The 23,153-nt window shown below is 33.2% G+C and overlaps 1 protein-coding gene across 1 annotated transcript in view; it reads right to left on the reverse strand.

The window, feature by feature from the left end:
• Positions 1-23,153, reverse strand: part of LOC145252212 (uncharacterized) — a 157,584-nt gene that overhangs the window by 132,856 nt on the left and 1,575 nt on the right. The window lies entirely within an intron of this gene.

Genomic DNA, 23,153 nt, shown 5'->3' on the forward strand with positions numbered 1-23,153 from the left:
AAGCCTTGAGGCGCAGTACGAAAATAATAAAGTGTGAAAACAAAAAAAAAGTGCGACGTTAACCGTTCGCTGACCAAGAAATAGTAACGGAAAGATATTTGAATTGACAGGTGCCCGCAATAAAGTTAACACCGTTACTTCTATTTGACCTCATTAATGAGGTCAAATAGAAGTAACGGAGTTAACATTTACTGCGGGGGGGGGGGGGGGGGCAGTTTTTTTTTTGTTTTTTTTGGTTTGTTTACTCCACTTTGGCTGGTTTTGTTTCTCCCAAGATGTTGGGGAGAAACCAGCTCCCCATAAAAAAGGGAGTGTTCAAATTGAATAGCAATCGTCTGATATAAGGAATTTTCCTCGCATTAAAGCTGATTGCTACGTTCCCGGCGCGATTGCCGAGAACAATGTCTTAGCTTTGAATTAGTTTCGATATTTATACAAAAAAGCCGAATCAATACGTGAGAAGCCAAAATAGCAATAATTTTGTAAAAGTCACTGTAAATAAATCTAGATGCGACCCGCGTTCCCAAATTCTAGATATTATTATCTAGGGGGTATATAAACACTTCTAAGTGATAGTAACGGCACCGGGACCGTCGTCGAAAAAAGGCTTTTCGAGACATACAAAACTGCGCGTGCCACATTTGCCTTTTATAAATATAGAAGATTAATAAAATCCTAATCTAATGTTTACATCCCATGATTTATACTTAACTCCTCTTTTTCACTCATAACAAGGGGGGAACCTATCTTGAATTCCTTAATTTTTTGTGGAAGATTATAACTTTATTGTAGACACTTATTATCATAAATACTAACCAAATTAATCCTAACTACCTATGCAAGGGTGCAGAAATACCTGGCTTAGAACCCAGGTGTCGGAGTCACCTATCTCGGTGCTGATGGATTCGTAGATCTTGTTAGGTTATCCATCTAGAAAAAGGAAAACTGATTTTAAACCTGTGCTACTGATGCCATTTGTAATGGCACCAAAGAAGCAAGGGAAGGAAGCCTTTTTAGTTTTGGTCGACAACCTTCCTAGAGCTGGCAACTCAAACAAATTATCAGTTTGCAAACCTAAACTGCTTAAAGAGGCTGTACCTATGACCTCGTTTTCATACTTCTTTGTCTATTAGCCATGAATTTCTTTGAGAATATGAAACTCTATACAAACAGTTATCCAACCAGTTAAATCGGACACATTTTTTTTTCAAAAATAAAATGCAGGGGAATCTCTGCTATGAAAGATCTGATGCTGTTCCTGTTAGCCATTGAGTATACACGGTGCATTGGGGAGGGACACGAGAACTCTTAATGTACTTTGTTTTGATCTATATTGAAACAACTGAATGACCGGAAGATACCAGCAGAGACAGAACAGTGGATGAGCACAGTTCAGAATATGTTGTCAGAAAAGCGTCAAGATCTGCAACATATCTGTCAGCATCAGATGTAGGTTTGTCAACAATCTGTGCTAGATCATAAATAGAAATTGTGACAAAAACTCCCTTCATCATCTGCTTTGTTTGAATAGACTAACCATTTAACATTCTTGGCATTAAAATCTCCACATGTTGTCAGAAGGATGAACAGACAGGAGTTTGAATAAACATCGCTGAAGCTGGAATAAAATACAAACTGATCATTGAGCGATACTTTCTTTCAGGTATGAATAAGTTTGAAATATTAATTGCTTAAGCTCAAATGAAATACGACTAATTCAGTCATCCATTTTAATTTTTTATAGGTTTCAAGCAGCAATTGTGGAAAAAAAAGTATGAAATTCAGAACTAATTACACGGTAGTTTTTCGAGTTTGGATGGGTTTTAAACATGAATTGCTTAAGTTACAATGAAATATACAATAAATTAGCCATTCTTTTTCAGGAGTTTGATGGTTCTGAAGCAAATGACTGAAAATATAAATAAATACAACAAATTTGGTCACTTTTTTCGAGGTTTTAAATGGATTTGAAACATTAATTATTGATACGAGAATAAAATACAAAATTATCTTCAATCATCCATTTTCAAATTCTGCCAGTCTTTTTATAAAATATTGCAAAGTGAGCACGGCAAAGACTGAATTTACTAAGTTTCTCATTGTTCCCTAGTGAATCGTTTTCAAACCTAATTTGTGAAAGATTCTCAATCAATATGGATACTTGAGGAGTGCGGTCTTCTAAGAACCAACAATAAATAAATTTTTTCTCAATTATTGTTGCAAATCAATATGTCTACCTCCATTGTTTAATAATGAATCTTGATTGAAAGTACACGTGAAAATGCAATGATGATGAAGCTCGAATTTTGAAAATGCCTCTAAAAATATATATATATTAGTTTTATTTTAGTAGAATGAATTTATTCGGAGGAGTTTAGTAATCAAGAAGTAAACACCAAAACCAAATATAAATCCAGTTATTTATATTTTAATCCCAACCAAATGAAAAAGCTCAATACAATCACTGAGGGTAGTAGAGCTTAGGATAAATAATAATAAGAACAGATTTGCAAAGTAGAGTTGTACAAACGGTTTTTATTGTTCGGTAGAATACTCCAAAGTTGTGTGCTCCTTAATCCGAGTTTCAAAGAATGCTATTTCTTCTTATCAGAGGAAAAAGTTGTTAGCGAAACATCTTTATGTATTTGCTGGTAGCTGCATAGGTTGAAACTTAAAGCTTTATGATTTGTAGTCACAAGACTTCTCCGCAGATTAAGGAGCACCCAACTTTGGTGTATTCTCCCGAACAATAAAAACCGTTTGTACAACTCTACTTTGCAAATTTGTTCTTATATATATATATATATATATATATATATATATATATATAAAGCTGAATGTGTATGTGTGTGTCTGGTCATGAATAGGCTCCTATATGGTTGACTATTTTAAAAAACTGATTACATATAATGATAGATGTATCGAGACACAGGAATGGGTATGTTTGATCTGGCAGAACGGTGATTCATTAAAATTGTGGGGTCTGCGTTAGCACCTGGTCCACAAAATATGGAAATAAAAAATGTAAAAATTAAAAAAAACGTTTACAAGTGCTTTTGATATAGATGTACATAAGAATACTTTGATAAGTAGGTTTTAACTTAAATAGGGATGGCATAATAAAATTGTGGGGTCTGCATTCGCGCCTGGCCTCCATAGAATGGAAATAGGCACAAACTTTAATAAAGACTTTTCATATCTATCTGCGCAAGTATACTTTGATAATTATGTTTCACTTTGAAGAAATATGGTATAATAAAATTATGGGGTGTTCGTTCACACCTGACCTCCATAGAATGGAAATATGTCACAAAGTTTAACAAGGTTTTTTAATATAGATCCACAGAATATTGTGATAAGTGTTTCAGTGTGAACAGGTATGATATAATAAATTATGAGGTTTATCTATTTTATTTTTATTTTCATCATATTTTGTTTTGGTTTTGATACTCCTAAATTCGAAGCTATCTCTTTACAACCCTTCCTTTTCATAACCTATCATACTTTCATAAATCAGAGTCTATTTTCTGTAGGCTGCTTTTGAACCCAGTCAACGACGCGTACTTTTGCTAGTATATATATATATATATATATATATATATATATATATATATATATATATCTCAAATTGAGCGATTATAACAAGCCAATTTTGTTCATTAGAACCTTAAATTCATAAACGGAAAATCGGTTGTTAAAGAAAAAAATATCGAAGTAATGAAGTTTTCATTTTTATCTGCAAGGTACATTGATTTTTAATGCGCGCACACACACACACACATATATATATATATATATATATATATATATATATATATATATATATATATATATATAGCCAAAGAGAGATTATGTAAAATAAATAAATAAATGCAAACGAGCACGCATGCATGATTGTATGCATAGCACAATCATTGATTTAAGACGACTAAAAATATTATTGTTCTTCATGAAAAAAAATGATACAATATAGTTTCATAACAATACTAAACAAATAACACATGCTTCTTTTCTTTTTTTTTTTAATTTCGATGTGATGGAATGTCAAATATAAAAAGTGTAAAAGATGTTAATCCTACCAGTTGTTGTTGCAATTAGTATTTGTTAAAAAGTAGTAGACTTAGAATTCACCATTTCCTCTAATAAATGGACATTGTTCTACTGCTTCGAAATAGTGCTTTATTTTTAATGCGTTATGTTGTCATGTGTATATTTGGCAATAGTAGTCACACTTTAGACATACGTTTACAAGTGTTTAATGTTAGGAAACTAAGCGCTTTTTTCTTTGTTGTTGTTATGGTTGTTGTAAATATGACTCATATATTGCAAACAAAACATTTTAACTAGACTGACAGCAAAGCAATTTTTAGCAGTACTGAACGATTCTATGTTGCTGTAAAGATCGCCTGCAAAATAAAGAAATCTGTACGAAAATAATGTATTTATTTAAAATAATAACAAAGAAAAGGAGATTCGAAACTGTAGTACTAGTCAACATTACTCAGCATTTAAACGAATATCGACAATATTTCATTTCTTTTTATTTAATGAAGATTGATAACTCGTATCATTTGTATTATGTAGGCTACTTTGGCTACTATTACCATTTTGGTTTATATATTTACAACGTTTTGGCCGATGTAACCTCCGATCTTCTTCGGGTGCATTTTCTTTTCTTTTTTTTCTTTTTTTTTTGTATTTGAGAACCTTCTAGTCGATACAAAGATTCCCGAGTTCGACTAGATGTACCTGAAGAAAGTCAGAGATTACATCGATCGAAGCGTTGTGGGGAAAAAAAAACAAAAAAAAACAATCAATATGAGAATAATAGTCCTAAGAATTCAAATCGATATTATTGTTAACGTTCAAATAAGCGATTTGGGTTGCAACCAACTTGTCATAAAATGTATTGTTGCCAAGCAGGAAGAAAGGCGAATTAAATTTCGATACATTTATTATTTATTTATTTATTTTTTAATTCAGCAGTGTTAATATGGTTATGGTGCCGTTTGTTCTTGGCATTAAAAGCATCAGCACATTTTTATTTTAAATTCTTAGCGACGCCAAACAAAAGAAACATAGTTTAGCAACAAAGTTGTAAGGTTTGCTAATTTTCGCAACATGAGGTATGGTATTAAAAAAACAAACAAACATCCGCACGCTCTTCAAAACAAAGAAATCAAATTTTCTTCGCGTTGCTGATTTCAAGATCGATTAAATTAAAAACTCGAATTTTGGGGGGGAAAAAAATGCTTTCTCTTATTTGTTTATTTATTTATCTCGTCTCACATCGCGACCATTGTTTTGGTAAGACTTCAAAGCTAATTAAAAACCAATAAATTAATTCTACTATTCGCATAGGTGCTTCTTGTTAAGATAGGGGCGACAAATCGAATTTTAAAATTTTAAATATGTCGTTTTAAGCAAAAACAATATTAAGTAAGTACTTAATTGCCATGTCGAAAATAGTAATATATCCAAAAATTATGAAAATTCATCCAGTAGAACAATTGCTTATTGTGTTTTTAGTAAGAAAAAAAGAAAAAAGAAAAAGCGGTGCTGTGCTTCTACACTTTATTGCCGAAATTGGAGATGTCATTTTATTTCACGCACCTGCTCTCCAAATTTAGGGGAGAACATTATATTAAACTACGGCCGAAGCATGAAATAAATAACAAAAAATTAAACTTCTGGAAAGAACTATGAAAAACAGTAAATAAAATGAAAGAACATATATCCGTAATTGTTTCGATTTAATTAATGAGAACGGGAAAGTTTTTCATGGAACATTTTTTTTTTTTATTAAAAACAGAAAATGAAATGACATAATTGTTTGAACTGGGCGAGCGCCATTTGAAAACAAAACCAAAACATTTATTGTATAAAATTTGTCAAAATATAATTGGAAAAACATTTATTGAAAAGTTTGCGTAAAAAAAAAATATAATTTGATACTTGTACAGTTTAGTCGACATTAATAAAATGAAAATATCGAAAAAAGTATGTATCCGTTATGGAACGAAGTTCTCCGAAAAAAAAAAAAAATCATTTAATTTCATCAAGTAGTTTTTCTTTTTTTTTTTTTTTTTTTTTTTTTACAGCGAAAAAACAATTTCTTATGATACCGAGCAAAATGTTCGATTTTTAGGAAGAAAAGCTAGTATTAAAGATGGGGAGGAGGGGTGTCAGCGCTTTAACTGGAGTTATCTCCCTTTGGCATTTCTAAAATTCAAACAATTTTTTTTTTTTAATTCAAGATGGCTGCCTCCAACGTGCTCTCATAAAAACGTGTTTTTCTGCTGTAAAAAAAAAAAAAAAAAAAAAAAAACTACTTGATGAAATTAAGTGAATTTTTTTTTCGGAGAACTTCATTCCATGATACATACAATTTAAACGTTTTTCGATATTTTCATTTTTTAATGTCTTGACTAAACTGTACAAGTACCTATAATTTAAATAAAACAATTTTGTAATGAAAGCAACATTTATAAAATAGTTTTGTTTTTTTTTCGAACAAATAATTTTAAACATTTTTTTTTTAAATTAAAGCAACTTTGAAAAGTCAACAACCAATTAACTTAAATGATTGCTTTTTTTTTCTTTCTTTCTTTCTTTAACGGAGAAGTGGGTTGTTTTTTTATTTATTTTTTGTTTTAACTGCAATCGTTCGCCAGTTTAATTTTTTTATTTATTTCAGCTTCGGCCATAGTCTCCCCTGGATTTGGAGAACAGGTGCGTGAAATAAAATGGCGTCTCCAATTTCGGCAATAAAGTGTAGGAAGCACCGAAAAGGCTATCGTTATAGGCTACAAATGTCAGTGTAATCTAAATTTTGCGTTCCGAGATATGTTCCCTGTGTGTGAATTTTTCAATATCTACTTTATAACATCTAAGAAAAATGCAATTTTATCCAATTTTCTGTAAAAATTACTTTTAGCTGTAAATAACTTTCTACTTGAGGAATTTTCGTAATTTTTGGATATATTACTATTTTCTACATAACAATTACATATATTGTTTTGGTAAATGTCACTATCAAATAAATCGTCCGCGTCGATCAAACTTAAACACCGAACCGGAACTCGAAAACGAAAATGAAACGATTTTATTTATTTATTTATTTTTCTGCACTTGTTTTAGTTCAGGTACGCATTTACCAGAAAATGTGTTTCCCCTGCTATTATTTTAGTAAACGAATTAGTTTCGTCATCTTTCTTACTAAAATGTTTCGTCTATTACGAAAAAGATATTTACTTTCGTTTTATTTCATTTTAGTAATAAAGGTAACGAAATAAAAAAATAAAAGAATTAACAATCTTATTTTATTTTAATAAGATAACGAAACATTTTAGTGAAAGATAACGACATAGCAATTCGTTCTTACTTAAATAATAACAGAGGAAATACATCTTTTCTGGTAATAATAAAAATAAATTTCGTTTTCGAATTTCGGTTCGGTGTTTAAGTTTTATGGATGCGGACGACTTTTTTCTTTTCTTGTTTTTTTTTTTAGAGGTGATTTGGCTAGGGTGTTCCTGTTCCGATGGTGATATTTACCATTGTTTTGCTTAAAAATGACATCTTTAAAAAATTGATATGTCGACTATCAAGCACTTTGACTTATTGGTTTATTATACTCACAACGTTTCGGCCTTCTTCTAGCTGGTAATGGCCGAGAGAATGAAAACAATCTACTCTCGTGAATTAAATAAACGGTTCGGTTCAAAATTCAACCCATGTTACAGAGTCTAGATCGACTGAAACGTTATGGCCAGGTAAAAATAACATTCGAAGAGAGAATAGTAGTCCGAAGAATCCAGATAAGACAAATTCATCATCCAAAAAAAACAAAAAAACTTCGAAACAATTCTTCTAAATTTTGAGAAAAAGTTAAAAGAAAAGAAGGAAAAAAAAAAGAAAAAAAGGTATTCATTTGTAGAAATGTAAATAAGCTATGCAATGTATTTCAATGTGACCAATAACATGGATGGAGTACTGCTGCCACATCTGGGCAGGAGCTGCTAAAAACAGTCTACCCTGCCTTAACAGAGAACAAAATAGACTTCGTGGCTTAGTGGGGGGATGTCCTTTTCTCTTCCCTGCAACCTCTCTCCCACAGAAGAGACGTTGCGAGCCTGTCTTTGTTTTATCGTTACTTCCATGGCAAGTGCTCGCCTGAGCTCCAATCTCTGGTCCGTCCTCGCCAATCTTTCACGATAAACACCCGTCTAACTGAAACCACTGTCAAAAATTTTCCCCACTCTCTATCTGTGCCAAAATCAAAACGTAGATTCCATGAACAAAGCTTCTTTCTTAGAAGTGCAAGTTCACGCCAGTGGAACTCTCTTCCGTCTGCCTGTTTCCCACCTGACTGCAACTTGGATGTCTTCAAGTCCAACATAAACAACCGCCCCCTTAAGTAAGGCACTTTATCAAATCTCCAATACTAACGATTACTACGATGCTATCCCATTGATTACTGTACTGTACACTCAATAATCCTTATCCCCGAGTAGCTTCCGGCCTTGATAAGTGGTGACTTCCATGTAAAAAAAGCAAAAAAAACATAGTATTTTTTTTCGACGCTTCTACACTGTTGGAACGAGATTTCGGAAATCGTAATACTGAATTTCACATGAAAACAATGGTGTCTATGTATTCATTATATTTTTAAGATGATTATTGATTATATACAAAAATTACGAAAATCGATAAGGTAGAAAATTATTTATTTAAGAAAATAAAAATAGAATTTGATAAAAACGATCGTAATACGAGAATTCAAAAGGGAGGTAATTTTCCGTTTCAGTTTAAACAAGATGGCTAAAACTTTTCACCTGCTAACAGTTGTTTTTTAATAATTCAGTAATATTCCGGTAATTCCGACTGCATAATTTGCAAGCTACCGTTGTAACTTATTATAATTGAAAAAAAAAAAAAAAATGTTGAAATCATTGTTTTTTGTTGTTGTTTTTTTCTTATCTGAAAACTCCATTTATCAACTACAAAATCTCGTCCAAATAGTGTAGAAGCGTCAGTTCCTTTCTTTTCTTTTTATTAAAAGAAAAGAGATATTCAATTTTGTTTATTTTACTTCCAACAAAAAAATGTTAATGCTTCCAATTCGTTTAAGAAATTAAAACGGCGCGTTTCAATGAGATTAACTACATTAATACACACACACACACACACAATGATTGGAACCTCAGATTCAATAATCGATAAAATTGATTACTGAAGGAATAAAATGCTGTCGAACGTTGTTCACAATGAATGTTAATGTAACAATGTTTTCGTCTATAGTAGTCTCCGATTTAAATGGGTTTTGTGTGTTAACAAAGCGAATAATAATTAAATAATTAATTTTGATTTTAAAAAAATAAATTTAACAACCAAAAAGAGAATACGAAATATTCCGTTTACTGAAGTAAAATTTCAAAATTTGTATTTATATTGCTCTTTTGATTTTTAAAAAGGAGAGAGAAAATACAATTTTCGTCACAACAAAATTAAAACAAAGAATTAATGAATTCAATGAATTAGAACAATCGATTTTAAAGGCGATATCAAATAAAAATGCGATACCTTCCGAAAAGAGTTAAAATTTACGGTTGAATTCAACAAAACATTTTAATTATTAACATTAATCAATGAATAATGCTAAAAAGAGATGCATTTTTATGAATGAACTGAACTCGCGTAATTCGATTATTTTCAAAGTACGTAAGTTTAGCTTAACACTTTATTGCAGTTACACAGCATTACCAATTAATTCACATAATGAATGAAAATAAATTGTACTTAGCTTAAACACTTTACTGCAGTTTCACGGCATTAACGGTCCAAAATGAATTGTGTAAATCGTACTAAATGTATTTATCATTTAATTTACAATATATATATATATATATATATATATATATATATATATATAAGTAGTAAATATTTAATTTATCAGAATCTTTACCAAACATTTATTAAAAGATAACTGCAATCTCGTCAGCATCAGACAAAGCCAAACTCTTTGTCAAGAACTTTGCAGCTAATTCTACCCTTTGCGACCAAGGCCGCCAACCCCCAATATTTCCTCCTGTATCAGAAAACACACTATGTGATATACGTATATCTGTACGTGATGTTGCCAAGCTAATCAAAAACCTTGATTCCAGTAAAGCAACTGGCCCTGACGGTATTCCAATTATAGTACTCAAAAAACTTCAACCTGAACTAGCGCCCATACTTACAAAACTGTTTAAACGTTGTCTTAAGGAGAATAGTTTCCCATCTCGCTGGAAAATTTCATCAGTATGCCCTGTATTAAAAAATTCAGGTGATCGCTCATCCCCCTCTCAGTATAGGTCAATAAGTCTCCTGTGCCTCATGAGTAAGTTGTTGGAATCTGTGTTAAATACAGAAGTAATCAACCATCTCAACAAAAATAACCTTCTTAGTGACACTCAATATGGTTTCCGTTCTGATAGATCTACAGCAGATGTGCTTACAGTTATATCTCATAGGATTAGCAAAACTCTCGACGGAGGCCACATTTCTAGGGCAATTGCTCTTGACATATCTAAGGCCTTTGATAGGGTATGGCATAAAGGTTTACTTCATAAGATCTCTAGCTATGGTATAGCTGGAAATGTCTTCTCAATTATTAAATCATTTCTTTCTGATAGGTTCATAAGAGTAGTAGTTGAGGGGCAAAAATCAGAAGCTCACAGTATTAATGCCAGTGTCCCTCAGGGGTCCATCCTGGGTCCAACTCTTTTCCTGATCTACATTAATGATCTTCCAAATCACATCCTTACATAATTTGTAGACATTATGCTGACGACACTACCATTTATGGTACCACATCTAAGACAGTAAACGACCAAGTTCTCTCCAATTCTCTCTCTCCTCTGATCTTGAGCACATAGTACAATGGGGAAAGGAGTGGCTGGTTACTTTTAATGCATCTAAAACTAAGCTTCTCTCTTTACATCATCAACATTGTGATTCACATCTGGCATCAATTGAAATGAATGGCTCTCGTCTTCAGGAGGCCTCAAGTTTTGACAAGCTTCTGGGCTTGACCTTTACTCCTGATCTTAAATGGAACGTGTACATCAAATCTGTTGCCAAGGCCGCTGGAAAAATGGTGGGATCTTTCTATCGATCCGGTAAATATTTCACTGCTGATGCTATTCTCTATCTATATAAGAACCAGGTACGTCCAAGGATGGAATATTGTTGCCACATCTGGGCAGGAGCTGCTAGAAAGGACTTGTTCTGCCTTGATAGAGTTCAAAAATAGACTTCGTGGCCTCGTAGGAGATGTCCTTTTCTCTTCCTTGCAACCTCTATCTCACAGAAGAGATGTTGCGAGTTTGTCTCTGATGTATCGCTATTTTCATGGAAGGTGTTCAACTGAGCTTCAATCTATGGTCCCCCCCTCGCCAAACTTTCACAAGAAACACTCGTCTAGCTGTACACACTATCAATAATTCCCCCCACTCTTTATCTATGCCTAAACCTAAACGTAGATTCTATGAATAAAGCTTCTTTCTTAGAACTGCACGCCTGTGGAATTGTCTTCCGTTTTCCTGCTGACTACAATATGGTTGTGTTTAAGTCTAACGTAAATAAGTTCTTGATGAGGCGTTCTATATAAGTTATCAAATTTACCAAATTTTCATTACTAATGATTACTATATTGTCCAATGTCTACTGTACACTCTTTAACCCTTATCCTTGAGTGGCCTCTTGGCCTTGATAAGTGGTGATTCCTATGTAAAAAAAAAAAAAAAAAAAAAATACCGGATGAACCAAATGCGAGAGAAATTCAAACAATTGCACTTAAAGGGACGGTTAGAATCTTAAAAAGATCTCTCGGTTGGAATATATGTGATAGCGGGTGAATGTCTGACATCCGGTTGGATGATCCATCTATCCTCAGCTTGAACAAATTTATAAGAAAATTTTTTTAAAATAAATAAATACAAAATAAATTTACAGACGTATTTAAGGCGGACCTGAACGAGCTTTACCCTCTACCGTAAAAATTAATTCATTTTCATGTTTATTTTTTTCTGCGAATTATCGCGAGGCCTTCTATATCTCGGTGGCCGTGATTATCGTCGATAACAGACTTAACTTTCATATTAGCAGGATTTTTTTTAAAAAACAAATGTCGTTTATAGATTAAACGAAGTTTTAGTTATGTTTCTGAATTTTTTTAGATGAAGATTGATAATTCGTATTATTTGAACCCGAGGCGTAGTGGATAAAGTACTTGATACAAATTTAGTTGTAAAGTTACACTATTCTAGAGTTGAAGGTCCAATCTTCAGTGTGGACGGGTTTGTACTACTGTACACATAGATTCGAAAAAGTTGTCAGAAAACAAACATATAACAAATAAATGTTATCAAAGGCAAGATAAGTTACTTTTCTAACTAACTGGATATGTTTTTAGTGTTTATATGTAATGTAACATGTTTATTCAGCTCGAAAAACATACAGTGTTTACCGATGTATTCGAAAATTCAAAATGGCGGCCGACTCTCTCTCGGAGACGGTAAGTTTGGGAAAAGGAATTATAAATAAAAAAACCGTCAAAATACTGTTAAAAACCTGGCAAATATATGTCAGCCTATGTCACGGTAACATATACTGAGCGAGTTTCTGACAGTATTTTGTCTGTTTTTTTATTCATAACTAATTTTCCCAAACTTACCGCCTCAAAGACAGAGTCGGCTGCCATTTTAAATTTTCGAATACATTGGTAAACACTATGTTTTTGAGCTGAATAAACATGTTACATTAAATATAAACATCAAAAACATATCCAGTTAGTTAAAAAAGTAACTTATCTTGCCTTTGATAACATTTATTTGTTATATATTTGTTTTTTGACAACTTTTCCAAATCTATGTGTACAGTAAAAAAAACCTCATGTTACCCCCCTTTTATTGAATAAAGGGTTCCGTTTGAAATTCCGCGCAGATTCATAAGTTTGAAAGAATACGCCTGAAGGTCGACTCGCACAACATTTCGGCAAATGGTTACATTATGGTCGTTACCATAGATTTTAACGACATTTGCAAAAGGGTCACCATTTCGGTCGGCCCCCTTTTTGGGGCACCTCCGAAATTAGAGAGAGAACAAGAGTGCTGAAAAATAACGGAGTTAAGTATCCTCCACAAAATTATTAAATATGTATATTGCCTAAATTTGTTTAAAAATAAAAGTACTCATTTTTCTTTTCCCATATTACTTTCCTACCAGATCTAGACTTATATGTGTCAGTAATTTTATCTTCAACTTTGTCGATATCATCTGTCTTAATAAGTTTATCATTAGTAGTACCGTCATTTGTCTGTGCCTTCTCAGTCGGTCTAATTTTATTAGTACTAGTTGGTTCTATGTATGGCTTTAATCTATCTATTGATATGTGTGTATGAGTACCGTTGTTCATATCGATCTGATTATGCTTATCTGATAGAGTTAAAACTTTATAAGGACCGGAGTACGGTGCTTCTAATGGTTTCCTAACTCTATCAACTCTAAGCCATACTTTTTCACAGGAAGATAAACCTTTCGGTATAAATGTTTTGGGACTGTCATGGATATATCCTTTTCCGTTGTTGAGTACATCAATTTGGGACATCCATTCACACAAATTACGTATGTACTGGTTATTAACTGGAGTTTCTCCTACTCTCTGCTTGTGTATCAACTGCTGAGGAATCAATATCAGAGCTCCAGTAACAGACGTAAAAGGGGAAAAGCCCGATTCATTAAGGGTGCTACATATACCCAGCAGAATCACCGGTATCGCTTTCATTCATGATTCCTTTCGAGCCATTATTGCCGCTTTAAGGGTACGGTGTGCTCTTTCGATCATCCCGTTACTTTGAGGGTGATACGAAGGTGTCCTCAATCGGTAAAAAACCTACTACCTTGGCTAATTCCTGGAACAATTCGCTCTCAAACTGAATACCTCTGTCAGTTACAACATACAGTGGAACTCCGAATTGAGATATCCATGCATTGATAAACGCTTCTGCTACCGACTGTGCAGTTATCTGAGTCATAGGCTGTACTTCAATCCAGCGAGTTGCACGATCGATGCAGGTAAGCAAATATTTGTAAGGGCTCAGGTAAGGGTCGGACTCATTGCGCGTTAAGGGCAGGGGTCCAACGATATCGATATGTACCGTCTGGAAACGTGCAGATGGTAACTAAAATTCTTGGACTGCAGACTGTGTATCTGTTAACTTTTGATTGTTGACACACTACACATTCTGCACATTTAATCATTTTATCTAAACTAGGCCAAAAGTATCTGGACTTGACCAGTTTTATAGATGCTCCTGTACCAGGATGCGCCAAGCTATGTGAACTGTTGAAAATAGCTTCACGAAGCTCTTTTGGGATAAACGGTCTGGGATACTTAGTTGAAGTATCGCATAGGACTGAGCCGACTTCGCTTGACACACAGTATTCTTTCAAATTAGTATATGACTTTATTTCGTCATCACCTTTTTGTGCCTGGGCTATTTCAGCCAAGTCGCATGCATCTATCTGCACAGTTAATGCAGGCCGAGACATACAGTCTGCAACTATATTATCAGCTCCTTTAATGTACTCCACTTCAGCAATATATTCGGCAAGCACTGATAAGTGTCGCTGTTGTCGATCTGACTTTGCTGGTGTCTGACTATAAAAGGCTCCGCATAATGGCTTATGCTCAGTGAATAATGTCACGTGACTACCTTCTATGGGGTGGCGGAAATGTATCACTGAATAATAAGCTGCTAGTAGCTCTCTGTCAAACGTGGAATACTTGGCTTGGGTTTGAGAAAATTTCTTGGAAAAGAAACCTATAGGTACTGGTTTCTTATCTATCAACTAGTGTAATGCAGCACCAGTGGTGTATTGACTAGCATCCGTAACTAAGTGGTATTCTGTAGCTGAAGACTGTGGATGAGCTAATCCCGTAATTTCCAATAATTTTCTTATTATTGTTTTGAAGGCGTTAGTTTCTTCCTCATTAAGCTCGGTCTTTGCTTCAGGATCCAACCTCATCCGTTTGGATAGTGGTAAAATTATGGATGCATAATTAGGGATTAATTTGCGGTAAAAACCTGTCATCCCCAGAAATCTACGTAAGCTTTTTGAGTCCTTAGGTATCGGAAAATTTTCAAACTCTTTGATTTTCTTTAAAGTAGCCAACAAGCCTTCTTTGCTTACGTGAAAACCTAAGAAATCTAACTCTGGTACTCCGAATACACACTTATCTAAGGAAATCTTTAAATTGTTATCACTAAGGATCCTAAATACTCTATCTAAATCTTCCTTGTGCTGTTGCTCACTTTCGCTAAAAACTAGTATGTCGTCTAAATATATAAATATGTAATTTAATTTTTAAAATATTTTATCCATAAAACGCTGAAATGTAGCTGCAGCATTCTTTAAACCAAATGGCATGTAATTAAACTCAAACAAACCAAAGGTGTCACTATTGCTGTCTTAGGCACATCTTCAGAGTGTATCTTAATCTGATGATATGCTGCAGTTAAATCTATTTTGGAAAATATTGTTTATTAGCTGTGTGCAGAAGGAATTTATATTTGGTACCGGGTAGCGGCCTGTTTTGGTAATGCTATTTAACGCACGGAAATCACTGCATGCTCGATATGACCCATCCGGCTTCTTCACCAAATGCAAAGGGGTTGCCCACTCGCTACTGGAAGGCTGCATAACTCCCGTATTTAATAACTTTTTAAATTCTGCCTGTGCTGCGTCTAACTTAGGACTGGAAAGTTGTCTGGCTTTAGCAAAGACTGGTACGTAGCTGCCTGTATCGATCCTGTGATACACTCCACCATATAGTCTTTGTTTGTGTCGCTATGTGGTGTAACATAATCCGCTAGGTCTATTTTGTTAATCACTACAGAATCAGTTCCCGTTACTGCATTGACTGTAATTTCATGCTCCATTACGTTATCATGGATGGATCTATTTTTACAATCCACTATAATGTTAAATTTGTTTAAGAAGTCAAATCCTAACAAAGGGTTAGTGACATCTGCGATCACGAAACTCCATTGAAAAGATCTTCTCAAATGGGGTATCTTAACTTCGAGGTTTGTCTGACCATAGCATTTTATGCTTTCACCATTAGCGGTAGAGATATGAACAGGAGTTGGCTCCAGAGTAATTCCATTTACTACAGAATGTGGTAAAATGGAAACACTGGCTCCTGTATCTATGATAAAATTGACTTTAGACTTCTAATAACGGCGGCACTACTGGAGCAAACGCAGTCCGCCTTTCTAGTTTTCCGAATCATGTCGGGGTCACCAAATTATGGCGGTTACCATAGATTTTAACATTTGAAAAAGGGTCATCATTTTGGTCGATCCCCTTTTTGGGGCACCTCCGAAATTAGAGAGAGAACAAGAGTGCTGAAAAAGAAAGGTTGTGGAAAAGAAAACATCGGGTTATAATTAAGTGCAACGAGACTTTAGAATTGATGATGCTTTATAAAAGTTTCCAAGATTTAGGGGTACAAAGAGGGTGGTACATTTTCTTCGATAAAAGGCTTTACTCAGGGAAACTGGTCCGTTGTGTGTTGATGCTTCTATCGTTTCCGCATGTCTGAGACAGATTTCTTCTTTGTATCTCCCTCCAGGACAGTCCTCTATTCTGATTGGCTGAAACCTCTGGTGACGTTGAGAGAAGAAAGGAAGGGAAAAGTAGAAGAGTAGGGAGAAAGAGAGAAATAAGGGAAGCATATTGTAGCAGCATCATAGTAGTAGTTCACTACAAAATTGGCCAAAACGTTGTGCGAGTCCGAATAATTCAAATAATACAAAAAAGAACAGAGTTACACAAGCAGACGTTTTAGTAAATAGTTTACTTTTGTTTGTTACTGAAAAAAGTATGTTCGTTATTGGGTGATTTCAGTTTTTGTGTGTTAAGTTGAGCTTTTTAGTTGAAGTAGCAACTTTTGGTGTTTGTTAGGATACAGTCGATAGATATAGATTTTTTAAATATGTGGTTTTAAGTCAAAACAATATGACCTACTTAATTGTCGAAAATAGTAATATATCCAAAAATTATGAACATTCATCGGGTAGAACAACTGTTATTGTGTTTTTAATGATAATAATAATAATAATAAAAAGTTTATCGCTATAAGGCTAAAAGAGTATGTCAGCCATTACACTAGCGAAAAGGGAGATAAGTATGTCCCTCCTGTATTCGCAATCCTCAAAGTGTTTCCATCTAGGGAAAATGCAATTTCCCCCAATTTTCCGGAAAAATTTGTAACTATAAATAATTTTCTACTCAATGAATTTTCCTAATTTTTGGATATATTACTATTTTTGACATAAGTAAATACTGTTGTTTTTGCTTAAAACGAAATACGAAGTGTCTTCAATAAGTTTCCAGACTTTGTTCGTGTGGGTACTTTTATTTATAGGATACACATGAAACGATTCCTCTTCAAAGTAATCTTCTCCGGCTGCAATGCACTTGTACTGTTCCAACAAATTCAGAATGTCCTCTTGTGTGAGCGTGTCAATAACAGCCTCTTTCATCGCCTCAATTGTCTCATAACGACAGCCTTTAAGGTTTTCCTTGAGCTTATGGAATAACCAAAAGTCATCAGGAGCAAGGTTTGGACTATAGGGAGGGCGAGGAACTGTTTTGATGCCAATTTTGGTTAAATAGTCTGTGACAAGGATGGAGTTGTGGATTGGTGCATTCACACAATTTCCACGTCTTCAGTTCCTCATAAATAATTGTGCGTACAGTTCCCGCACTGACATTAAACTGTGCACTTAATGTCTCTATGAAGACACTCGACGGTCCTTATTTTTGAAATTATTTATTTGGCCAATCAACTACGGTGTTCTAACTTCCTTACTCCTCTTACACATCTCATCATCCCTCACAAACTCCCTGCCTTCTTTGAATATCTTATGCCACTCAAAAACTAATGTTTGGTTCATGCAAGATGGTTCAAAAGCTGTCTGAAGCATTCCATACGTTTTTATGGCATTTTTCTCACGTTTAAAACAGAATTTTATTTCATATCATTCTTCTAAAGTGTCCTCACGTCCAGATTGCATTTTTGAAATGCATCAGCCGTGACAATCAGGCTTTAGTAGGGGGTATTCGATTTCCTGCTGTAGCTGTTCATTTGAACCTGAAATCATAAAAATTCGTCACTCATCTTATAAGATGTATAGCAATAACATACTAAATTTTCAAGAGTTTACAACAATTTTAAATGCCCGTACAAAAATAGCCTGGAAACTTATTGAAGATAGCTCATATTTAAAAAAAAAAAAAAAAGCGGTAAGTAGTCATCACTCATACTTAATATATTTTGGTACTTGAATGTATGGAATAGGCACCCAAAAGAGTTCGGTTCCAAGTACTGACAGAAAAGCTTGAGTCCTTCATGGAAATGGGCGAAGGCTGCTTATGATTTGAAGCAGCGAAAAGAATACGTGTTTGTATTACTGTACACATAGATTCGAAAAAGTTGTCAAAAAAAAACAAATATATAACAAATAAATGTTATCAAAGGCTAGATAAGTTACTTTTCTACCAAACTGGATATATTTTTCGTGTTTTTATTCAATGTAACATGTTTATTCAGATCGAAAAGCATACAGTGCTTACCGATGTATTGGAAAATTCAAAATGGCGCCCGACTCTCTCTTTAACACGGTAAGTTCAGGAAAAGGTGTTATAAATAATAAACTAGACAAAATACTGTTAGAATTCGCTCAATATATGTTACAGTGACATAAGTTGATATATATTCGGTGTTTTTTTAATAGTATTTTGTCTAATTTATTATTTATAACACCTTTTCCCAAACTTACCATGTTAAAGAGAGAGTCGGGCGCCATTTTGAATCTTCCAATACATCGGTAAACACTGTATGTTTTTCGAGCTGAATAAACATGTTACATTGAATATAAACACAAAAAAAAATGTATCCAGTTTGGTAGAAAAGTAACTTATCTTGTATCCAGTTTGGTAGAAAAGTAACTTATCTTAACATTTATTTGTTATATATTTGTTTTTTGACAACTTTTTCGAATCTATGTGTACAGTAATACAAACCCAAGAATACAAAACAGAAGTATGGAAAGAAAGTAAATTAAAAAAATAATGTAAAAAAAAAAAAATAAATAAAAAAATGCTCAAAAATATTCAAAGTAGGTGACTTTCAAATCATAAACTGCTTTGGCATTTTCGAGATTTTACTTAGGATTCTCCGTCAATACTCGGAACTGACTCCATAAGAATCGAAATCCTCTGGATGTCCATTCCTTAAATGTACTTTTTTTTTTTTTTTTTTTCTTAGAATACCACTGGGCACTGAACTAGAGGAAGACATTTAATATTTTAACCACCGACTGATTCAAGTTTCACTAGAGAGGGGGAGATCGGTCAGTTACGTATAGAAATCATGTTATGAAAAATTAAGATTTTACTCCTCATCCCCACCCGTTTGAATTGTTATTGCTGCTAAATTGATAAACTCTCAAATAAATGAAAAATGAAAAATAAAAGTTATAAAAAAAAAAAAAAAAAAAAAAATCAACTGTTTTTAAGTTAGTCTAGTTTTATAAATTTCCAAGTGTTATTATTGGCGGCATAGATTATTTTAAAGGAATAAGGAAATTAGTCAAAAACAATTTACATTTATGTACCTACTCATGTACGACGTATTTACGTTTTTTTTTTTTTTTTTTTTTTTTTAATAATATTCAATAAGAAATATACGAAGGTAAACGCGGGATTTCCAGCTAACTACAACATGATGATCGTCTTCAGGCCCAATGTGATCAAGTTCCTGCTGAGCCGTCCCATTAAATAATCAAATAATATCCAATTCCCACCCCTAACGATTACTACGTTTTTATCCTGATGACTCCCGTACACACATTAACCCTTATCCTCGAGTGGCCTCCGGGTCTTGATAAGTGGTAACTTCATATATAAACCATAAATAAACATACATTTCTGAAAGAAATAATAACGATGATGCATGATTACTTACGACCAATATTTACGGTTACTTCTCTTGCTTATATTTTCTATTAGTTTTTTTTTTTTTTTTTTTTTTTTTAAATAAGTTGATACATATGCAGAATATGAACCGCGCTGAAATAATGTTATAATTCAGAAATCTATTCTTTAACATGAGGAAGTTTTATAACTATGTGCACTTTCACCTAACAATTTAATAAACAACAGATATGGGAAAAATTGAAGGTACTGGTGGTGGTGGTGGTGGTGGTGTTGGTGCAGTTTTGTAGGAATTTTTGACATCCCTAACACGAAACTGCGAATAAAATATTAAAAAAACTCGTAATTTCTCTTGTAAAAGTGGATTGTTTATTTTCTTTATGGATTATACTTCCAAAATAAACTATTAAAGTTGTTTTAAAAGTAATAGAAATATTTTTTTTATTTTTTAAAAAACAGTAATGAATTTAACGAACTCAATATTTTTCAATTTTTAAACTTTAAAAATCTATCAAAATTTTTCTATTGATTCTATTTTTACGATATTTTCAGGGTCAAATGTGAAATTTTATGCTCTTTCCAATAAACCCAATATAATATTTTAGACAAACGTTTTTTTTTAAATTCACGCCTACCCCATTTTTAAGTGTCTATTAAAAAGTAAATAATTAATTTACTCACCAAAGTGTTATATCACAAATTGAAGAAAAAAGGTCAATAAATAATATATTCAAATTTAAAAAAAAAAAAAAGTAGTGTTTTTTAGAAATTTACCTGTAAAGTTCAAAGTTTAAAACCTTTTTTTTTTTTTAAACCACGTTATTTGTTTTTTCTTTTGTTTTTTTAATGAAACCTTGGTCCTTCCTCCTTAATTGAAAAAAAAATTAGGGCTTGAATTACATTTTTCGAGTAGTTATAAGCTTGGAAAGACAGGGGGTCGAATAATTCACGCCTCCCATTTTGAAATGTCTATTAAAAAGTAAATAATTAATTTATGTACCAAAGTCTTATATATCACAAATTGAAGAGAAAAGGTCAATAAATAATATATTCAAATTTAAAACAAAAAAAAAACAGTAGTGTTTAGAAATTTACCTATAAAGTCCGAAGTTTAAAACCTTTTTTTTTAAAAAAAAAAAAAACGTTGTTTTTTTTTGTTTGTTTGTTTTTATGAAACCTTGGTCCTTGCTCCTTTAATTGAAAAAAATTAGGGCTTGCATTACATTTTTCGAGGAGTTATAAGCTTGGAAAGATGAGGTGGAATTATTCACTATTTTGCACGAAATTTCTGACACACCTTGGTGCACTTATTGATCCGTGCCGAAATAATAACGCTATTATTTAGAAAGCCATTCCTAACATGGGGACGGGAGAGCGTTTTGTATCTATTCTGTACTTTAACCTTACAATTTAATAAAAGCAGATATAAAACTTTACACTTGAAAATACTATTTAAAAAATAGCGCGGACCAATAAGTGCACTGCAGCAGCCACTACTACTGCACAGTGCACTCACTGCACTAGTACCAAATTAATTTGCTATCTAAAAAAATAGCACGGTACCTATTCTTTAAAGTTTAACACAAATATGTCACGAATGAATATGTAAGTTTAAACTAAAATAAATTGTTTGGTTCTAATTTCCCAATTGTATTTTCTTCTTAAAATAATGCATGTCGCCAATAGTAACGTTTACAGTTAAATTTGTAAAGAATTTCACACCGGAATAAGGATCGCTTGAATTATTGATTAATGCAATTTTATTTATTTCTGATCTTTTTTTGGGGGGGGGGGGAGGCCCCCCCCTACTTCGACCGTAACTGGCTACTATTTGGGAGTGTGTCTAATAGGAGACTGTGGGGAGTTGAGAAGCGAGATGTCTGCTTCACATTACATTTAAACTTTCGCGGGTTAGTACAACTGAGTTTTTAGTTTTTATGCATTGACAAATAAACGCTAATTTTAGAATGCTCATGTATATATGTAACAAAAATGGTAATTAGTAAAACCTGAACAAAATGCTCAATACCATTGCAGAGCAGATAAATCGGTAATAAAAAGTAACACACACACACACGGGATGACCCAAAAAAACGGGCCCGACTCTAATTAGGCCTCGTTTCTTAGTGTTTTGTCTGAATGAAATGAAACTTTGGTCATAACTAGTTTATTATATTCAAAACATCACATCAAAACACTAGGGTCTTTGGCCTTTTTTTCTCCGTTGACAGTAAAATGCTCAGAACAATTGAATGTCCTCTGTTTTTTTTTGGGGGGGGGGGTCACTGTGTGTGTGTGTGTATATATATATATATATATATATATATATATATACACCCCAAACTGTTGCTCACCTCAAACAAACACGTCATGACACGTGTTTGTTGTGTTGTGTTTATTTTTGTTGTTGCCGTGTAGTAGTAGTAGTAGTTGTAAAAATCATTTACAAATGAAATCAAGGTACTTATGCAGACAAGGTCCCGTGCTAAAATAACGGGTGCTAATGCAGAGAGTGATCCGGCGCCGCTCTATTTTTTAAATCCTATTTCCACGTTTGGTACTCATGCACTTATTGGTCCGTACTGAAATAATTTTTTTATTCAATTGTAATGTCAAAGTACAGAATAGGTACAAAACACCTTCCCTTCCCCATGTTAAGAATGGCTTTTTAAATAACATTATTTCAGCACGGATCACTCTCTGCATGAGTACGAAATAACGTTACCATTTAAAACCCCATTCTTAACATGGTGAGGAGAACGTAGCTTGTAACTATTTAATAAACAAAAGATTCCGTAAAACTTGAAAATACTATTAAAATAAAAAAATTTAAAAGAGCACGGTACCTTTTCTCAACTTCTGCATAAGCACCCTAATCAATTATCGGTGCTATGATGCACTTACTGATCCGCGCTATTTTTTAAATCGTATTTCCAAGTTTAATTAAAATTTTGTTTTTTTTTATTCAATTGTAAGGTTGAAGTACAGAATAGGTACAAAACACCCTACCCTCCCCATGTAAAGAATGGTTTTTTTAAATAATAAAGTTATTATTTCAGCATAGATCACTCTCTGCATGAGTACCCAATTATCATTTACGT

The sequence above is a fragment of the Euprymna scolopes genome, chromosome 1 (genome assembly GCF_053919585.1).
Source record: "Euprymna scolopes isolate OS-2025 chromosome 1, ASM5391958v1, whole genome shotgun sequence".
Classification (NCBI taxonomy): Eukaryota; Metazoa; Mollusca; class Cephalopoda; order Sepiida; family Sepiolidae; genus Euprymna; species Euprymna scolopes.